Raw genomic sequence first — 9,062 nt, 5'->3', positions numbered from 1 at the left:
GCAGGTGAGTCAGGGCAGACTGCCCTAGACAGGCAGGTGGGCCGACATTGTGACTGGCCCCAGGGCGGCCCCGTCACGCTGAGGAGGGGTGACCCGGTGAGGGAATTCTTCGAGCGTTTTCTGAGGTAAATATTGACGCAAAGTGTTTAGCTTCTCTGTTATGGCCTTTTCAGCCCCGAGTGCACCTTTTACACCTTGCTCGCCTAGTGCTCCTGCTGATTCTCTAGCTGGCTTCCTGCTTCTGATGTCTTAAAAAAAGTTTTTATTATTAACTTACGCATCTTTTGCTAGATGCTCCTCAAATTCTTATTTGGCCTGCCTTATTTCACTTTTAAACTTGACTTGCCAGATTTTGTGATGTTTCCTGTTTTCCTCATTTGGGCACACATTTCATTTTTTTCAGGGATGTCTTTTTGCTTTGAGTGGCCTTCTTAACTTTGCTATGAAACTATGCAGGGGTTTTAATGGTCCACCTGATACCTTTTTGAATTGTGGTATACGCTATTCTGGAGCTTATAATATGGCACTCTTAAAAGCTTCCAAGCTGCCTGCAGGCCTTTTACATTTTTGACTGTTCCTTTAAACTTCTTTCTAACTTCCTTATCCTTGTGTGATTTCCCTTCCGAAAGTTGAATTTAGGTGTGGTCGAATTTTTTGCCTTGCTCCGGCCTGGTGGCATGTTGGTTGTGATTGTTATGCTCACTATCACAGAGCAATTTACCAAGAGACCTTTGTACCAGGTCCCGTGTGCTACTCAGGAGAAGGTCTAGAACTGCTCCTCCTCCCGTGGTTTCCAAGATGAGTTGTTCTAGGAAGCTGTCATTTAAAATTTATCTCCACATCTCGCCATGATGAGGTCTCTACCCAGTCTATGTGAGGGTAGTTGAAGTCTCTCATTATCATTGCTTGTTTTATTTTAGCAGCTTCTCTAATCTCCAGGAGCATTCTAAATTAAAATATAGCCATTATTATGAAGGCACACTGGCTGACACTGAGAATACCTGACAGTTAAATGGGTCCTTTCTTACCCCTTAAAAAGGGGTGGGGGGAAGGGGCATCCTCCACTGGGCCTACTGGAAGTTCATGTAGCTTACAGCCACATCTACAACAAAAGGTAACATTTACTAAAATGTAACGAATGTTGTAAGGGGGGGGGTGCTAATTTAATAGAATTTACCACATTGCTAACTTTGCAATATCAATCTAAAATTATACTCTTAATTTTACCTCTTAATAGAAGATACTTAATAGAAATTTGAGGAAAGCAGTACAATACAAAAGCTCTAGGGTCTTTTTGCAAAGATACCGTCTATTCCATGTGCAAAGTAAGAAGGGAGTGATTTGATTGGCAATTATTTGAAGTGCCATCAATATGGACACAAAAAAATATTTAAAGCAAAAACAAGTTCAAATGAACTGCAATGATCTTTGGTTTAGCCTTCTTGACCGAAGTCTTCCGTAAACTTCTTCCATTTTTCTAGATCCTGTTCATTTACTGTTGGCTTTGTATTAGCTAATGGCCTGAGCATATCAGCCATGGAAACATGAGGCTCAAATAGCTTATCCGCTGGAACATCTATCCATGTCATTTCAATGGCTTCAGGATCACCTGGAGAGCATGTGTTAAGTAAATCTACCAAAACATTTGGATTAGGCAGTGATGGTCCTTTTACGTTTTTTAAGTGAGTAGCTGATTGCACTTTCCTAACAGGCCGCATCAGTGCATCACGTACAATGATGCTTATATCAGCACCTGAATAGCCATCAGTTCTCTTTCCAAACTCTCGAAAATCTGATTCTGTCAGCTTGTTTGGAGTGGTCCCAAAATGAAGCTTGAACATTGCAGACCTGGCATGGTCTTCAGGCAAAGGAATATAAATATGCTTCTCAGACCTTCTCCTGATAGCTGAATCCAGAACCCAGGGCATGTTTGTAACTCCTAAAAACAGGATTCCTTCATTGTCTGCTCCAACCCCTTGCATCTGAACAAGGAACTGTGTTTTAATCTGTCTAGTAGCTTCACTTTCATTTTCACTCCTTGACTCACACAGAGAATCTATTTAATCAATGAAGATAATGGAAGGCTTGTTTTCTCTGGCAAACTGAAACAAGTTTTTCACTAATTTTTTAACTCTCTCTAACCACTTAGAGACTAGGCCAGAAGAGGATATTGAGAAAAAAGTGAAGTTGTTGGTTTCTGTTGCCACAGCTTTTGCCAAGTAAGATTTTCCTCTACCAAGTGGTCCAAACAGAAGAATTTCTCTCCAAGGTGTTCTTTTCCTATAGATAGATGAGGAAATTTAATGGGAAATATCACTGCCTCTTGAGTGCTTCTTTGGCTCCTTCTAGGCCAGCAACATCATTCCACTTTACATTTGGTCGCTCCATAACAATTGCACCTTGAAGCTGGTTCCGTAGTTTCTTTTTTTCAGGATCTCCTTCCCCATCACTTTCATTCCCTTTTTCATCAGTTGAACAAGACTCTTTCACTGGTTTGGGGGCAGGCTTTCCTTTCTTTTTCAGATACTCCTTCAGTTTTTCTGCTCTGTCCAGATATTCTGTACATTTTGCTCTGATACTCTGCTTCGTTTTATCACCTTGTGCTTCATATTTAACCACATGGAGAAAATACTACATAACATGCTGGTACAAGTGAAATGCTTCCTTGTAGTTTCCTGCTTTGTCTTCTTGTGCTGCCTTACTAGCAGGGTCTAATGCTTTCTGTAGGTTGGAGCTCTTGCTGGCATGGCAGCAATGCAGTAGGCTTGAGGGAGGGGGAGGGTGACGGTGCTGGTGGGGGAGCGGCCACCACCATGCTCCCTGCTACTAGCTACAGGAGCCAAGGATAACAAAAAGTCCTTTTTCAGATATGTGGGAAGTTGAAAAAAGAACAAAGATAGCTTGGGCCCCTACAAGATGTAATGGGACAACTGACATCTGATGCCCAAGAAAGGCTTCTGGCATTTGTGTAGAAGCACTTATAAATGTTATCTTTGCTCAGCTGCCTGTTCTTGCTCATGCTCTTTATCTGGAATCCTAGACGTGCTATGCTGGCCCTGCGCAGAAGTGGGGAGCATCAGGCAAGGACAAAGGCTCAGAAGCCAGCATGCTCCCAGCTGTGAGCCTGAGAGCTCTTTTTCCAACCTCACTGAGGTGAAGGTCTCCCTGTGAGCCCAGTGCTCCCAGTACCTACTTGGCAAGCTGCATGGCCAGCTCTCCACCTTTCCTTCCATTAAGTAAGATTCAGATTTTGATGCTCTGCTGTGGCTCCAAGACTGTCTCCAGGTTGTCATTTTCTGTTCATGTCTCAAATCTCATCAGGCCCCTATAAGAGTTTTCCGTCTTCTCAGTTTAACATCTTTTATGTCATTAAAGTGCCATTTACCCAGTAAACATGCCATTTCCAGACTGTTAATGAAGATATTAATAAGACCAGGCATAACAGTGAGCCCTGCAGTACATGCTGGCATTCATCTGGTGCCAATGCTAAGAGCTTGTGACAGTGGTCAGAAACAATTAGGGACTAATTTTTGAAGTAAATCTTTGTGATACTCCTTCCATTCAGTTCCATTTAGTTGCACCTTTCATTTGTGAAGTTAGTAACTGCACATAGTATTAATGGCTTCTGCACAATTGGTTAGATTTTTGGTTTTCTTCTAGAGCTGAGATTTTTTTCAATGCCACTCACAGGGCCAGAACAGTTCTGTAGCTTTGAAAACCTCCATCTAGCAAGGGTTGTAGAAGAGAAATCATTCAGGTCATTCTTCTGTCTTTTGGGGAAGAAAGAACTTCATTTCCTAATCTCAGACTTCTTGGACAGCCTCTAAAGGCTCCGTACTGCAGCTTGGCAACTAGGTCAGCAACACTCAACTCACAAGCAGGGCCATCTGAGCCTGAGCCAGCTAGCTGGTATCAGGGCTGCTCTTGAGGAACTCTTGCAGCACCTAGCCCTGGCACCTTCAACTTGAGGGGAACACATGTGTGGAGTGGCCATACTTTAGTGGAATAGAAAATGGATTATGCAGATCAAGAGATAATTCCACTTTGGAGTGGCATATCTCTGAGCTACATAATGAGTGCTTTAACCCACTTAAAGGTGTTAAAATGCAACCAATCCAAAGGTTAAGAGCTCCAGGAGCCACCCAAAATTAATGCGTAACAAGGCCACGTTCCTGCAGTCCTGCTGCATACCCAGTCCCTGAACTTTGTAATCCCAGTTTGACTTCATCTTGTCCCCTGACTATAGGCTCGTAACAGTCCCAGTTTTAACCACTAGAATGAATGCCTCTGCAGACCCTGACACTGCCCCAGGATTGGTTCAAGAGTAATTTTAAGTGGGTCAAGTGGGCCATAACCTACAACCAAGTGTTGTTGTCTAAACAGCACCAGAGCCCTTAGGCTAGGGACAAACATTCAAAAAGCGTGAGCCCGAATTGATTCAATCTTTGCAGGTTAGTCTAACCTGGCTAGGCTAAACTGGTTTGTAACAGAATAGACATCCCAGAAATGGAGGCACATAGCTGCAGTGGCTCAGGCTAGAAGCTGGGGGGTGCTAGCACAGCCCTCCATTCCCTTCTGCAGAGCTGGGCTGGGGGCAAGGGGTGGCCAGACCCGGCCCCAGAAGGACACTTTGATTAGGGAGGGGTTCCCACCACCTGGATAACAGAGTATTTATCAGCTTTGTTATCAGCATTTAACCCCCCATCAGAAAACAAGGCCCCTCTCATTAGTTCAAGCTCTTCTTAAGCAACTTTTTCCAAGGAAGGGAACATTCCAAGGAGAGACATTACCAGTTACTAGGCGTGTGTGAAGTGGGCCCTATTCGATTTGGATTCGGATTTGGCCTGAATCAGGGACAGTGATTCAATTAATTGATTTGGATCACTGTCCCTGATTCGATGGGGCCAAATCCAAATCTGAAGATTCAGTGCTGATTCAGAGAATCACCTATTTGGACATAGACACAGCTTTAAATGTTTTTTCTACATACCTCAAAGTACCAGTGTGGCTCGTGATTGGGGCGGATGGAGCATCCCAGAGGAATGTGGGGGGACCTTCCTGTGCTCAGTGGCAAAGTCGGAAGTGGACCAGAAGTACTTCTGGTCCACTTCCGTGTCTGCCAGGGAGCACACGGGATGAGAGGGGGCATACCCCCCTGGCATGGCAATCAGCTATGTGGGGACCCCAGATACCCCCCCAGAACCCAGGAGGCAGCAGTCACCAAGCTGGGGGGGGGGAGGGGGCAGCACACTCTCTGGCAGACCCAGAAGTGGACCGGAAGTGCTTCTGGTCAACTTCCAGGTCTGCTGCCAAGCACTCTGGGGAGCTCTCCCCACTTCTGTGGGATGCTCTATGAGCCCCAGCATCGCAGCACTCATGAGCCACCTGGTACTTTGAGGTATGTAGAAAAAACATTTAAAACTGTGTCTATGTCCCAATCTTTCTGAATCAGCTCAGAGGGTTCCGATTCAATTTGGAGAGATTAAAGGGTTCTCTGATTTGGTTTGGATTCAGAGATTTGACCACTGAATTGGGCTTAATCTCCACTGCATCGAAGCAGGGACTGAAGCTTCATACAGCCCTACCAGCTACCTGTTGATTAGCTCCAAAAAGGACACAGTCCTGTCTGCCTTTGTCCTGTCTGCCACACCACAGACCATAGCCAGCATGTATGCTAGCTAATGCTGAGAGGTGTCTGTGTAAGGCAGAGGGGAGGGGGGAATCTCTGAGTGGTAAGAGGATGGGGAGGAGCATGGGGAAGCCAGGCAGATGCCTGCAGTCTGTTTTGGAGTTAGAGCCAGGGAGCAGAGGGAAGGGGCCAGCTCTGCTGTGAAGCAGAGATCCCAGCCCAGAGAGCATGCTGGGATGCTGGCAGAGTCTGGTTTAACTTAAACAAGGAAGGGATCTGGGACAGACATTGCATAAACTGATTTGACCCAAATCAATTAAGTCTGCTACTACATTCAACTAGGTTTATCCCAAACTGGTTTCAGCCATTTTCAAACTGGTTTATGTGCACTGAACATCTATTCTGCTACAGGTTTAAACCAGTTTCTGATCTCTTAAACCAGTTTGTGTGTAATGCCTGTCCCTAACCTTAATGCTAGATTACTACAAGGTACATGCATGCAATCAGAGTGCACCAGTCAGATTGGGCCCTGTGCAGGACTTAGGCACTGCCTCATTTTTGGATCACAGTAAACTTCAGGTGGAAGTCAGGTGCCTTATTGCACAGCCCAGGTTCAAGTCCCTTCTCTGCCCAAGGGGATTTGAACCCACTTCTCCTATGTGAATTCCCTAGTCACCAGCTATAGGTTACTCTGGGAGGAGGAGGCATGCCCCACCCCTCCTATTAAAACTGTGGCACTTTGCATGGAATAACTAGCTATTCATTGGACCAGAGAGGGGGAGGAAAGAGAACATTCACACCTGAGAGAGAAATAATTAACTACTCTTTCCGTGAGAGGGAGAGAGATGGCCTGTGCCTACAATTATAGCAGGGATCAGCAACCTACTGCCCACAGGCCAGATCCAGGCTGGAAAAGGTTGGATCCAGTTTGGGAAGGTCTGACATGGCCCAGGGCAGTGCAATGAATCAAGCACCATCAACTACGCTGAGCCACCCATCCCCTCCCTCCACAGACCTCCTTGCTGCTCTCTTATGCCTGCACTTACCCTTCTTGCAGACTGGCTGGATATCTGCAGTGAGAAAAGCACCAGCAGCTTGAACTGGGGGCAATGGGGTGGAAGGAGGTGTGCAAGGCACTAGGCAAGCTGCAAAATGCTGCTGACCCCTGCTCTGTAGCCTGGTGGTTAGGATACTTAGCTCTGAAATGGAAGACCTAGATTCTTATTCCTGTTCTAATGAACATTTAAAATAAAATACTTAAATGTTCATTGAATGAGGGACTAAACCCACATCTTCTCTTTGCCATGTGCGTCCTAACCACTAGGCAATAGAGTCCAGCTCATGCTCGCTTTTTCTTGCTCAGGGAATACTTAATTATTCTTGGCAAAATGGAACATTTTCAACAGGTGTTGTACAGCACACGTGGAGAGACTATAAACCAGGCCATGTTGTGCTTGCTGGCATACATAGGCACCTTCAGGAAGCTTTGAGGTACCAAAAAGTACTCCACAGCCATCCTGCAGCTGCTGAGCTGGTAGTTACACAGTTCCGCACCAGCCAACATGAAATGATCTAACACTGGTAGTCCACAAATGCCTGAATCATGATCAAGAAGTTGCCCTTCTAGCTGCTGAATTCATGGTCATGGAGCACCTCTCTCACTTACTCTCCAGCTGTTGACTTGCCACTGCTGAAATGGTTTTCCACAGACCAAAGGCTACCTGGGGTTGTGAACTTCCTCAGAGAGATGGCAATGTACTTCTTCATGGATAAGGATGTCCTCATCGCCATTGTCCATGGTTATATGTGTAGGCCAAGCTGGGTGCAGGTGTCCATGAAGGTGCCCCTGGACATGAAGGACTTTGTGCACCAATAATGCCACTCCATGTTTGGAGCTGCTTCAATTTTTGCCCAGCCACAATGTGCCAAAAGATCTTCAGGGTGGCAGCTGCTGCCACAGACTAAGTTCCAGATGTAGCCACAGACCATCTGTTTGGCTGCAAGCACATGTATGAGGTTCTTCTCCACAAGAAGTGCACCTGTAACAGGGAATCCTGGCCCTGTTACCAGAAGTCAGGTCGCCCCTTTAGAACCAGAACTTTCTGGGCACAGCATACTGGTAATGCGGGGGGGGGGTGTTAAAAGCTGAGCCTGACCAGCTAGTCAGCTGACCAGCATGGGGCAGGCCAGGACTATAAAAACCCTGGGTTGGGCCAAAGGGGAAGGAGTGTGTCCCAGAGCTCCCTGGAGAGGCTTGGAGAGTGGTCCAGTGGCTGCAGGAGGGGACCTACCGAGGACTCCCAGAGAAGCGGCAGCAACCCCAGAAGAAGGACTGTAGCAGACGGTTGGGGAGAAGAAGCATGACCCCCTGAGAAACTGTAAGCTGGCATGCTGCCTCCTTTAGTCATATTTTCTGGGTGGCAGTTATAGCCCGTGGACAGGACTGTCCATATTTTCTTTTTTTGTTACTGAACAACACCAGTGGGAAGGAGGAGGCCTCCCTGGAGCCCTACTATACCATGGGAATTCCAGTGCCTGTGTAGGCACAGTATTCGGGGGCACAGGCCCAGCACCAGAGAGGGCAAGCCTAAAAAGCCAGGGCAGTCTGTGCATAGTTTTTTTTTCACTTCCTTTAAACTGGGACATTGGAGGTCTCGGGTCTTCACCAGGCTTTAAACTTGCAACCCACTGGCTGTACAGCTGGTGGACAGGCCACTTGACCAAGGAGGCTGCACTCTAGAGTAGAGTAAAAAGGAGGATCATGAGACCCAAGACTAAAGAGCTAGACCCTCAGAATCAAACCCTATTTGGTGGGTTTAGATGGGGAGGCCTAGCTAGAGAAAGACTGAGGTTAAGGCCAGTGTTGGCAGAGGACCCCAGCATACGAAAACAATGGGCAGCCTCCTGCTTAATTAACAACAAGGTGTGGTGGGCGGTTAGCCCAGGAACAGGTGGGTGGGCCAAAGGTAAATCAGCCCCGAGAAGGCCCTGTGTTACAGCGCCCTTGTTCTTGACACAAATGTAAATAGTCATAGTGGTCATCATTACCTGCAGCCTCCCCCATGAGTACATGATGCTAGCCAGGAAGGTCTGCAAGGGGATGACTACATTATGACCCAGAGCTTCCACCACTGTGGATCAGTGTTAGTGGTGGCAGCACAAACGCAGTGGAAATGAGGCAGGCGGTAAGGGGCGCAAGCTATGTGCTGAATAGCACCAAAATCCTTCCCACAAACAGTTCACCACCCACCCACAATCTGAACAACCAAGAGTTACTTTTCGCAGCGCTGTCAGTCAGAGGAACCTATGAACACTTGACCAGCTCCAGGCGCACAGAGATGTATGCTTTCTCCAACCACCTGCTGGCAGAAGTGTAACAGTGCACTCAGTCACTCTTTAAACCCACTTGGAAGGGCAATGTGTGGACGCACCA

At 46.7% G+C, this 9,062-nt stretch overlaps 1 pseudogene; it reads right to left on the bottom strand.

The window, feature by feature from the left end:
• Positions 1-1,158: 1,158 nt before the first annotated feature.
• On the bottom strand, positions 1,159-7,420 carry LOC109320542 (annotated as a pseudogene).
• Positions 7,421-9,062: the final 1,642 nt, after the last annotated feature.

This window comes from Crocodylus porosus, unplaced genomic scaffold, assembly GCF_001723895.1.
Source record: "Crocodylus porosus isolate Cpor-Errol unplaced genomic scaffold, CroPor_comp1, whole genome shotgun sequence".
NCBI classification, from domain to species: domain Eukaryota; kingdom Metazoa; phylum Chordata; order Crocodylia; family Crocodylidae; genus Crocodylus; species Crocodylus porosus.
Note: the sequence above shows the minus strand (reverse complement) of the source record. Positions and strands in the feature narration are given on the sequence as shown.